We start from the raw sequence: 12,313 nt of genomic DNA on the forward strand, positions 1-12,313 counted from the left end.
TTGTGAAAATTTGGCAAGGGAGGGGACCATAAATTAGAGCTCAGCCAAGCACTTGCCATGAAAATAGCGATAGAGTAGAGACAGGCTCGCATGCAGAAGTTCAACCGTAATGTGAACAGATTGCCTAACTCCCTACATAGTAACCCTGTAAATCTGGTCCCAAATAGTAGTCCCTTACGACTTAGTGGCACTGTGCCTTGTCTGGGGTGAATAAACAGCAAAAAATTTTCTCAAATATATACATATGTAGTAATAAACAGTAATACATTATAAGTAGTTAGATTGTACATTTAGAAACAGAATCAAGACAATTACTACTAGAATTGTTCACAAGGACCTGTGCCGTAATGGATGAAGTACTTGGTAAAATTCAGTTGCAAAGTTATTCTTCTTCTGGAGGTTGAAAGTTCAATCCTCACTGCGGGCAATATTCAGTTACTGCAAATGGAACAAGAGCCCACTACCCCGAGAATAAATAAGGGATTTTGTTTTGAAATTTCGTGCAGATTCCAGATTTCAACAGAAAGATTACTGAGTTTGATAAGATACATCTGAAGAAGGTAGGAGATTACATCAACCGAAACATGAAAATAACACTCAAAATGAGAGCAGTAGTCCGAAGAATCCAAGTGATATGTAAAATTTTATTTTCATTATATCTAAATAGGTCTTGGCAAAATATAAACCATGATACCAAATTGATTTTCCTAGCAAAATTAATCACCAAATGATAACCGTTCAAAGTTTGTTGGAAACTTGAAAATTTGATGTTTTCTGTGCAATTGATTCAGTCTATAGCTAAAAATGCAGGCTTGCTTCAAACTAGTGAAAAATCCTTACAAATATTTTATTTTGTGGTAAATCCAAGTGAATCATAATGGAAGCAATAATGAATAAATCAAGCCAGCCTAAACATTGGGTGAAGTCACCTCTCAAAAAAGCGTATAAACAACTTTGGCCAGATAAGATTCATTTCAACAGCTAACACATTGAATTTTTAATATCATTTATAGCATATTAAGAATCAAGTTTGATTTTTGTTAAAAAAAAAAATAAAAAATAAAAAAAATAAAACTCAGATTTGAAACACAGAAACACACTTTGACAATCAAATAAAAATTGAATTTACTAAAGTTATCAAACTTGGATTTTTTTTTTTTAAAGTCAAAATCAAACCCTATATCAAAACCACCATATAGACGAGTGGCATTTTTTCTTTAAGATGAAATTAGCAACATATGCAGTGGAACACCAATATCAAATTCATGAAATAAAAATTTTTTTTTTAAATCATAAAAAAAAAAATTGCCCATCACCAAAAATATTGATCTAACTTGAAGTAGCCATGAAAACCTTAATAACACAAAGAATTGTAGAGTTATAAAAAGAAAAAAGATTAAATTTTGTTTTTGTCCAAATTAAAAAAAAAACTCCAAAATAAATAAGATACTTGTTGCAATATTTTTTCCATTATGTTAAGTTTGGTTTGGTTTTACGGCATAGCAACCTTTTTTATTTTATTTTTTTTGTTATTTAATGCAGAGTTCTGTAATTTGGATTTTTTTTTTTTTGAGGGTTAGATAATATAACTTATTCAGTAAATCAAGTCTTTTTGGATCATTAGGTGATGTTTTTTTTGTTTTTGTTTTTTAGGGGTAAAGTAGGATGGAGTTAAAATTATATTCTTTTGTATAAATTTACTTTTTTCAGAAATGTTAATATTTTGTTAGAATTTTTTAAATTTTTTTTTAAATAGTTCTTTTTTACATGTTCACATTGTAATAATTTTGATGGATATGCACAAGATCGACACAATCCAAAAGAAAGTGTTTTACCGGAAAAGGTTCTTGGCATGCAAAACATTCTGGAGGGTCTTCCTTTTTTAGCAGGAAAGAGTGGGCTTGAGCATGTGTCCGATACGAATGCGACACAAAACCACTTTCTTTCTGCACAATTTTCTGAAATCTGGTAACCATTCTTCTATTGTGGGTTTGATTTTGAAAAGTTTATTTTGACAAATATTCCATTCTTCTTGTCATTTCTTTGTAATGAGATTATTAATTACTTGTTTGTAGTCCAAGTGTGGAATTTTTATATTACTTATATTGAGTTTTAGTGCATTCTTGGCAGCTATGTCAGCTTTTTCATTGCCCTGAATTTCAAAATGACTGGGGATCCAGCAGAATTTGATATTTTTATTTTATGAAAGAATTTGTAATAGATTGAGGAGTAACGGGTTGTTTAAGTTTTGGTTCTTTAAAGATTCGAGAATTGATAGGCAGTCTGAAAAAATAATTTGTTGTGGGTGAGGTCAGTAATGAGGTCTAGAGCCAGGTCTATAGGTGTGGCTTTGGCACTAAAAATTGAAGCATAGTCAGGTAGTCGCTTTTGTAATGTTATTGGATACTAATCCGCATCCAGTTCTGTTGCTGTCTTGATGCGGATTAGTATCCAATAACATTACAAAAGCGACTACCTGACTATGCTTCAATTTTTAGTGCCAAAGCCACACCTATAGACCTGGCTCTAGACCTCATTACTGACCTCAGTTCTGTTGCTGTCTTTGGAACCATCTGTGTAAATGATGGCTTCAGTATTTTTCCTGAATGTTGAGGTTTTTCTTAATAGATAGTGGATGAGTTTGATGGGAGCTTGGGTGGAAGGCTTAGTTGGTTGACATGGATGTTGGTGATTATAATACCTGCATCTTCCACTAGTGGTTTCATACAGAGACCAAAAGGTTTTATAGCTTTTACTTTTTGGTCAAATATGTTTTGGTATTTGGGATTGAAGATGCAATTATGGGCTGGATTTGTTGGTTGTGGTTTTTTTTTCCTATCATAGAGAGTAATCTAGTGGGTTTGCAATACAATCGTAGGCAGGATTGTCTGGGCAAAAGAGAATTTTGGTCAAGTATTGTAAGGTTAGTTTGTGTTGAATCGATAATGGAAGTTTGTTGGCTTCTGCATAGAGATTATCGATGGGGCAAGTTCGGAAGGCTCTCAGTACAAGCCTGAGGCCGTGATGTTGAACTGTGTCTAATGTCTTTATGTATGACTTTCTGGTAGCACCATAAATAAGGCTGCCATCATCTAGTTTTAATCACACTAGTGATCTATATAATTTCAAAAGGGTTTGTTTGTCCGTTCCTCAATCTGTGTGGGCAATGACATTAGCTGGTGAGTTTTATTACATTTAATTTTTTAGGTGTTTGATGTGAGGGCTCTTTTGTCTAATAGTAGCTCTGAGAATTTATGTTCATCTACAAAAGGAATCTGGGTATCATCCAGTTTTTAAAGAGGATCTGGGTGCAGTTTTCTACGCTGACAAAAGTGCATGCATTTTGTTTTATTAGTGGAAAATTTGAATCCATTCTCAGTTGTCCATTTTTTTTTTTATTTTGTCAATGCATTGTTGAAATTAATGCTCAATTATGTGGATATGCCTTGAGCTGTACACAATTAGAAAATCGACATAAAGTGAACAATCTATGCCTTCGTTTATGCATTCAACGATATTGTTAAGTTTTAGGTTAAATAATGTTACAGACAAAATACTTCAGTGTGGGACTCCCGTTCCTTGTCCAAGAGGCATGTTCCTATATGGACATTAAATAGTCTATTGTTAATGAAGTTGTTGATAAAGATAGGTAGTCATCCTTTCAGACCGGCTTCTTTGAGATCTTTCATGATACCATATCTCCGTGTGGTATCATAAGGCTTTTCAAGATCAAAGAAAATAGCAATCATGTTTTTTTTTTTTTTTGTTGTATAAATGCATTTCTGATAAAAGTTTCCAATCATTAAGTGATCTGTAGTGCTCCGCTGTTTTCGGAAGCCGCATTGAAAGTTGGTTATTATTTTATTAGTTTCAAGTAACCAAATTAGTCTAGTGTTTACCATTCTCTCCGTAGTCTTGCACACACAGCTTGTTAGTGCTATGGGTTGATAATAGGAGAGGGTCAGATGAATTCTTTCCTGGTTTTGGTATGGGAATGTCTGTGACTGGTTTCCATATAGCTGGGAGATTACCATTGATCTAGATGTCATTTAGAATGAAAAGTAAATACTTTAATGGTTGATCTGGTAGTTGTTTTAGGAATTCATATGTTATCTCATCTGGTCCTTCAGCCGTGTTATTTTTTAATGAATCCTTTATTTCATGAATGGTAAAAGGTTTGTTGTATTCTTCCTCATTACTTTTAAAGTTCAGTTTGTTTTTTTCTGATTCCTGTTTAATACTCAGGAAATTTTTTATTGTAATTTTTGGATAATGAATTATTTGCAATAGTATCTGCAAGCATGGTGGTCATGTCCTTTTTTTTTTTGGTTATTATGTTATTGTTTTACGGAGATGGTTGAGAGGAGAACTGGTGGTTTTTCCTGATATTTTCCATGTCATATTTCATACGGTTTTGTTTTAAATGTAGCGCGTCAGCCTTTTTGTAATCCAAACCAGAGCCGATTATACTTGGTTGATGATTTTCTTTTGTTTTTGCATTCCTCAGCTATTGAGATGATGGTATCTGTAAAGTGAGTGAACGAGTCTTTCTCATGTTTTCCAGGAAAGAGTTTGTGTTTGCATAATAATTTGAATTTATTCCAGTTAGCTTTTTTAAGGTTCCAGCAAAGAATTTTTTTTCAGGTTATTTCAGGACCAAAGTGTTCTAATGTTATTGGAAAGTGATCACTTCCACAAGTGTCCTCGTGCACTGTACAGTTGTAATCCATAAAGATACTAAGATCACTTATAGAGAGGTCAATTGCTGAGGAGGAGTTTGTAGCAGAGTGAATAAAGGTAGTTTTTTTTTGTTATATATGCATAGGTTGTTGTTGTTGATAATATTTTCTATACTGATTCCTTTTCTGTGTCTGAGCATCCCAAACTAGCATTATGACTGTTAATGTCACCTAATAGGGAGCGAGGGAGTGGTTTATAAGTTTCTCTATTTCTGTTTGTGGGGTGGGAGTATTGAAGGTTAATATGTGTTCATTGTAATTCTTTTGGTGTCTCAGCTTTTTTTTTTTTTAAGTTTGTTTTTTTTCTTTCTTCTAGGGAACAGTTGTTTAATTCTGGACATCTGAAGATACTTGCACAAGTAAGATTCCATTTTTTTTAAATTTTTTTATTTGCTTTGTGTTTAAGTTTTGGTTTATAATTTTTTCGATTAGGAAAGGAGATATTTTGGTTATTTGTGTATTGTCTTGCTATTCTAAGATTATATACTCAGGAAAGACATTTTCATCTTCATTACTTTCTGTGTTTGGATGGGGTCTTCTGATTTTTTTTAGAAACCATATAAAGTATTTTCTTTCATCATCCTTGCTCCCCAACCTCCTCAGAGCCCTATATTGAGAGATGGTTGGGGAGAATCCATTTGCGCAAGCAGAGATACAAGGATACTGTACTCAAACAGTGAGTGTAGTTGCTTGTGACGATTTCCTTATTTCTTTGGCCCCCAACAAGGTATAATAAAGAGGTTTATTGTCAGTAGCATCTGATTGGGCCTTGCCATCGCTTTCTAATATCAGTATGTTTTTTTTTTGTATACGTGTTTGTGTGTGATTTATTTGTATTTCTCTTTTTGTGAGGATTTACTGTTATTAGGGTTTGTCATGACTAGCTGACTGATCGTGTTGGGTCTGTCCAACTGTCTGTCTGGCCAAAGTAAGAGCCAAAGTGGAGTGTTGCAACTATGTCTCTTTACTTCTATATTATCCTTATGCATTATAGAGTTGTTAGATGGAAGTAGATTTCAACCAAAGAATAAAGATTGAAATTTTTGTTTTAATTTGAAAAGGAAGAATTTGAGCAACCTGAACATTCAGTTTCATTTGTATCTGTACAACCGCATTTAAAGTCAGCATACCATCTCTTAACATAGTTGTTATTTGCTTCCCCACAAAATCAAAATGCGACACCAGGTTGTTTTTAATGTAGGCGAAAAGCATCTCCCCAAAAATGGGCACTTTGGAAGAAGTCAAAAATAAAAATTGCCTTAGTATAGAAGGGTTTCTTCTACATCGATTAAGGACAAATTAACAAGTGTAGCATCAGAACAGATACTACACTGTGAACTTCATCTAAAGGCCAGAAAGTTATAACATTGTTTTTAATGGGGAAGTCTTATCAAACCATTATTTTGCTTGAACAGTATTTTCCCCCCATTAGAAAGCAATGCTTTTTCAATATGGAATCTAGATTTTTTTCCCATTGTTTTTAAAATTTGCAACAGTTAGCTTCACTTAAATAACTATAATTTGTAAAATCGGGTTCAAATTTTAAGTGATATTTTAAGATTAGTAATATTTTAACAAGTGGTATTTGAAGGTTAGTACTTTATGAAAAGCATATAGCTTCTTTTATTAGAAGCAGCATCTATATGTCAAGCCATAAGTGGTGTGTTATTAAGATTTAAATTGTGATAAAAAAAAAAAAATAAAAATAAAGGAGCTGACGATTATTTTTATGAAGAAAGAAAACAGTAAACCACCATGGAATTTCTGCAGACCTCGCAAGTAGTAATAATAATGCCGATTAATAAAAACTTGATTTGTTTAAAACATACAAACGTGATAAGTTACCAATTCCGCTGTGTTCATGTGAAATTAAGCAGTGAATGTTAATGATGCATAAGGTCATCATCGGACAAAAGTAAACATTTCAATCAGATAAGATTTGTTTTTACACCTTGTCTCATAACAAAAGCCGCTGGTGATACCAGGGGTGACGTTACTGCCTTTCGGGTTTTGTAACAAGTATTTTTCTTTTTTTTTCTCTAACAAACTTAAACTGCCATTTTATCCTTTTGTTAAATAAAATTCGCTGTAAATAAAAAAATAAAAATAAAAATGGCATAATTATTCGCCAAATCAATAGACGTCATTCACAGACAGCCGTTTTATCATATTACAGCTCTTCAGTGCTAAACAGAGTGTTTTCATGCACAGATTAATAATTGGACGACTGGATCACGAACCTGATTAATAGTTAAGTATTTTACTCCTATCATTCCCGAAAGAAATGGGAAATTATAATTTTTTTTTTCCTGGAGTCAAAGTACGAAAAGTTGAGGAGCTCTACACCATAAACAAGTAAAGATAATGATTGAAGTTAAATTTTTTTAAAATAATAATCTCATAGCAACTTGTATTCAATTAATTGTATACAGTGAATCATTTATAATAGGTTTCATCATTAAATAACTTAAAAGAGATTGACGGGTACCGTTCTTCATCAGGAACAAATTAACCCTTTCCCATTTTCCTTGTTTACTTGTCTCATTGCAATATTATTTTTACCTTCTTTCGAGCTGTTTTTTATCAAATTTTTCCATTTCATTTGTTTGTTTATTAAAGTTGCATCATGCTACCTTAAGCTTTCCTTTCTGGGTATCTAATCTCGCAATAATTTTATCATCCATTTCGTGATAACATGATAGCTATGACACTTGGCTTTTCTTGACAAGACTTGGGACCATTTTCTGTCCAACTCGCTCTACAAGACGAACATTCTCCTATTCTTTCCGCCTTCCTACATAACTTTGATTTTTACCAGATTCACTAAACGAAATAATTATTTTTCTTTCTTATAATGGAATAATCGAATGCATTTATTTCCCCTTTTGTAAGTTGGGGTTTAATTGGCTGTCAAGACAAGATGTTAATTCGCATTTTCACAAAGACAGCACAGACTTTAATTTTTATTTAATTAGGAGCCACCATGTACCAAGTCTTAAAGGCCACTCAAGGGTAAGGATTAATGAATGTAAGGTGGTCGTGTAGTAATTGTTAATGATGTAAATTGGATAAAATTTGATTATTTTTTTTAAGACAGCTTAACACGAACTTGTTTACATTGGACTTGAAAGCTACCATGTATTTAATTGAGAAGCAAGCCCCCAGCAGAACAGTGTTCCACATGCAGGCGGTTCCGGGAAAAAAGTTTTGTTCATGGAATCTGTGTTTAGATTTAAGCCCAGATAGAGAGTGGGGGGAAATAGTGGTTGTAGCTAGTAGAGCATTTTTTTTTTTTGTTTATTTTTGTGTAAATTTTTTGGGGGGAGAGGGGTGCTATAGAGTGGAATTCAGTTGAGCACTTGCCACAAAAATAACGATGCTTTTGTCTCCAAACCTGTCGCCAATCTTGGTTAGTGGCTGACAGTATCTCATCTGTTCTAAGTTATTTCCCTGTGTACCGTTCGTGCATTACATGTTCTTGTCATTTTTATGTTTGTCCTATACAAACTGTTAATAAGCTAAATGTTATATACTAAAAATCACCCTCCGCTTTATGACATTCAACTGTATTACCAACAATGATGTGCAATGAATAGTGGTGGCCTACATGCACAGGAAATAATTTGAAAATTGAATGCCTAACAAAAAGAAGACATTTCGAAATATAGCATCACAGACACACCATCTGATGCAAATAAGAACATCCTACATGTAAAATATTGTATATATTAAAAAAAAAAAAAAAAAAAAAATATGTGTGCATATATCTATAAATACAGGGTGTTTCAAAAGTCTTGGGAACATAACGATTTTAAATATGTTGTAATGTTCCCAAGACTTTTGAAACACCCTGTATAAAAGCGAAAATGTATGTATGTGTGTTCGCTTTTTCTGTGTGTCTACAAAAAGCTTCTTTCAGAGAAGCGGTCGCTCGCTTCACAACTTTTTAAAACTTTATATATCACATATAAATCGTAATATCTCACAGTTAACAACGAAGCTCGCCTGTCTATTTAATTTGCTCGATTTCGGGAAGATAGATATTCAATATTTGTCGCTCGCCGCATGTGGATTAGTCTTTTTCCTATAACATCTTGGGGGGGAAAAAAAAGCATTCAGCAGTAAATGAAACCCCGCAGTCAAACTTGACCTCATTAACTCATTAAAACGAGAACCTGCTAAATCCAAGTAATTAAATAAATTCAAACGTGGGCAATGGTTAACGTCGCACGTTTTTTTTTTTTTTTTTCACACTTTAATTTACAACTTTGCCTCAAAGGTTCGGGTTCGATCCTCATACTTACTTAGTCTCCATCCTTTGATCTATCTGTGTAGATTTGTGATTATTCTTTATATTCATTTTAGATGTCATGGAAGGTTGAGGGATGGGTTTTTGTTTTAGAATATTTACTCAATTTTAATATTATGGATGGTTGTTCAATCATCCAAGGTGGACTTTCCAAGTTCATAGATTCATATATTTTTGTTGTGTCTATGTAGGTTTCCATGAGGAGGTTGTTTATACGGAGGTTGGCAGGTTTGATAACATTTTCTTTTTTGTTGAAGAGATGTGTATATTGTGGATGGAAAACACATTGATATGTAGGGTTTGATGCACATGATGCAAACTTTAAGTAATATTGTAAAGCTAGTTTTTGTTTTCTTAGGGTTAGTGGTGGTTCGTTAGCCTCCACATGCAAGCTCCCTATTGGAGAGGTTCTGAAGGCTCCCAAAGTCAATCTCAGTCCTTGGTGTTGTATCGTATCCAATTCCTTCACATGATTCTCTGGCTGCTCCATATATGTAACATCTATAGTCAAGTTTGGATCTAATTAAAGATTGGTACAGTTTTAATAATGTAGTTTTATCGGCACCCTATCCGTGTGTGCTAACACTTTGATTAATTTCATGGTCTTGTGATAGCTTTCCCTTATACAGTAAATTGCTAATCCGGGATGCGAACTGCCAATAAAAGAATCGTTAACAAAGCTCCGACATGCACCAGCAGAGGACCACAAGTAATAAAAATATACCAGTCTTAACAAATTTGTATTCTGACAAATCACTGTGGTAATGAGTAAAGTGATTGGTTTCGACATGCAGAACTTCTTCAACCACCTTGGTCTATAAAGGATGCAGCACACAGTGGACAATTAAAAACTGACTTGGTTCTATGAGCGCCTTTCCACTGCCATTGAACGGTTTGTCTGCTCTCGGCCTACCAAACCAACAGAACAGTCAATTATACTTCCTGGTGTCCTGATTATGGGCTTTTTAAATTTGGCAAATAAAATTATTTAGAATGATATGGCAACAAAGTAAATATTTACATGAACTTTAAAATTTAAATCTATTAATATTTTGTCAAATATTCTGTGTCATGTATTTACAGAATATATTTTAATATTTTTCCCCATTAACAGAGGCCTTAAACAATATGTCAGTATTTCTTAAAATCAAAATTTATGTATATGTATATAATTACACACACACTAGTGTCTGTAGGTATAAAAATTATTTATAATTATTAGCCCCTTTAAAAAGAAAGTTCTTAAAGTTGAGCACTGTCTGGGAAATAAGGGTAGTTGGCTGGCCTTGTGAACACTATTGACTATCTTACTATTGTGCCTGCATTTGATATTTATAGTTGTTAATTTCCTTTAATTCTCATGATGGTTGATGTCCAACCAGTAGCAATCGTCACTTCCTGCATTGATGATTGCGAAAGCATGAAATACTAGTGTCTGTAGGTATAAAAATTATATATTAGTGTTGGGATGATTAATCAGAATTGGAATATGGGGCATCTGATGCAAAAAACAATTCTTTTTGTTTAAAACTTAGTGTTCCATTGCTGCTACCAAATGATAAATATTTATAGATTTTAAACTGTCAGTAAAACTAAAATCTATAGACCCCACCCCACCCCAAAAAATGTACTTTTATGTTTCTGAAGACATGTGCATATTACACGGGTATTTACCCCCCAATAAAGAAAAATATTGTCATAGTCATATCACTTAAGGCAAATTTTTTGAAAGCAAATTAATATTTGGGTTATCGTTTATCATAAGATGTTTCTTCATAGTTTACCTTAATTCCTTGGCAATTCTATTGCAAAAGTTTTGCTATTCTTTTGAGTAACCATTTTCACTTTTTTGTTTCTAGTTTTATAATTTGTGAAATCATATAGGATCATCCCCCCCCTTAACCAATTTCTTTTAAAAAAGACTTTGTTGGTTTGGCCACATTGCACACTGCAATACAAGAGTTCACTCACAAAGAAATAGCTTCAGAACCACTGTAAGATTGGCAAAGATGCCCAGTTCAGCTGAATACATAGTTGCACACCATCAAAGCCGACATCAAACCTAGCTCTGGTCCACAGATGTACAGCGTTCACCACTTATCCCAGGACTGGCTATCCATAATTATTTTGGCCACTACGGACCATCATGCATGGTCTGTTTTTATCCAGAATGCTATGTGTTCTATAGGAGGAGCCAGCCCAACTTATCCTGGGTGAATGTCGCTAAGTCAAATCATGTTGTATTCCTTAAAAATATATTTATATAATTATGTTGTATCCTTTAAAAACATATTGGTTGATATTTTGAGGTATGTACGTTGAATGCAAACTATGTTTAGGTTAATTTATAGATTGTTTTAATACCTCAGTAGTTCTATTGAAAGATGTTTATGATGTTTTCAGTAGCCAGATAAAAAAACAAAAGGGAGGGTGGAGGCAAATTTCTTTTTTGTTTAAGTTTTATTGGTGCTGGCATAGATCGGCAATCTTTTAAACCAACGTATTTCAGGTGAAAACATTACATACCTATGTGTCATGTAAAAATTAGTATAAATTAAAAACATTATGAAAAATGATCCAGTAGATGTTCTAAATTTAGTTTTAAGAAAAAAAATTATCCACAATAACAGTCAAACATTTTGTACTTTTGAAATGGTTAAATTGATCAATTGCAGTTACTTCCCCTGGAAATCTAAAAACTATTCCATATTAAAACATAAAATTCTATATATATTTTTTTTTAATACTCACAATAATTTTCTACTGAATCATTATTTGTAATAAGGTTTTCACTTGAAGTGCGTTAGTTTAAAAAAACATCCCCAATCTACACAAGCATTGTTATATTCATAAATGGGATTTCATTCTCCATTTCCAAGGTCTTAAATCTGTTTTTTGTTGAGGTATTTTTTGTTCTTGAAGTTCATCTTCTATATAAGACTGTCCATTAGTTGCGCCTTCTTTTTTTTTTTTTTTTTGCTTCCTTAAAGGGGGATTTATGTGGTACTCTAGCCATTTAGGTTATAATGTAAAGAATGTCTTTTTCTTTTGATTGTATCTTTAGTATTAGAGTTTTCTTTTGGAAACTTGTTTTTCAATGATTGTCTATATACGTTTTCATTTCTTAGATTAGTGTTCTCATCTTGTTTATAAAGGTAACACGTCAGATGGCTCTCAACACGTGACACCAGACAAGCCAGCCACCTTGCTTTCAAAGGGGTAAGAGGAAGAGACTCGCATGCTTAACTTCCCAATTGCCTTTTCC

At 33.2% G+C, this 12,313-nt stretch overlaps 1 protein-coding gene across 2 annotated transcripts in view; it reads right to left on the reverse strand.

Annotated features, from left to right (window-relative positions):
- The window catches only part of LOC145260455 (uncharacterized), a 122,223-nt gene that overhangs the window by 57,397 nt on the left and 52,513 nt on the right, over positions 1-12,313 (reverse strand). The window lies entirely within an intron of this gene.

This window comes from Euprymna scolopes, chromosome 36, assembly GCF_053919585.1.
Source record: "Euprymna scolopes isolate OS-2025 chromosome 36, ASM5391958v1, whole genome shotgun sequence".
Classification (NCBI taxonomy): Eukaryota; Metazoa; Mollusca; class Cephalopoda; order Sepiida; family Sepiolidae; genus Euprymna; species Euprymna scolopes.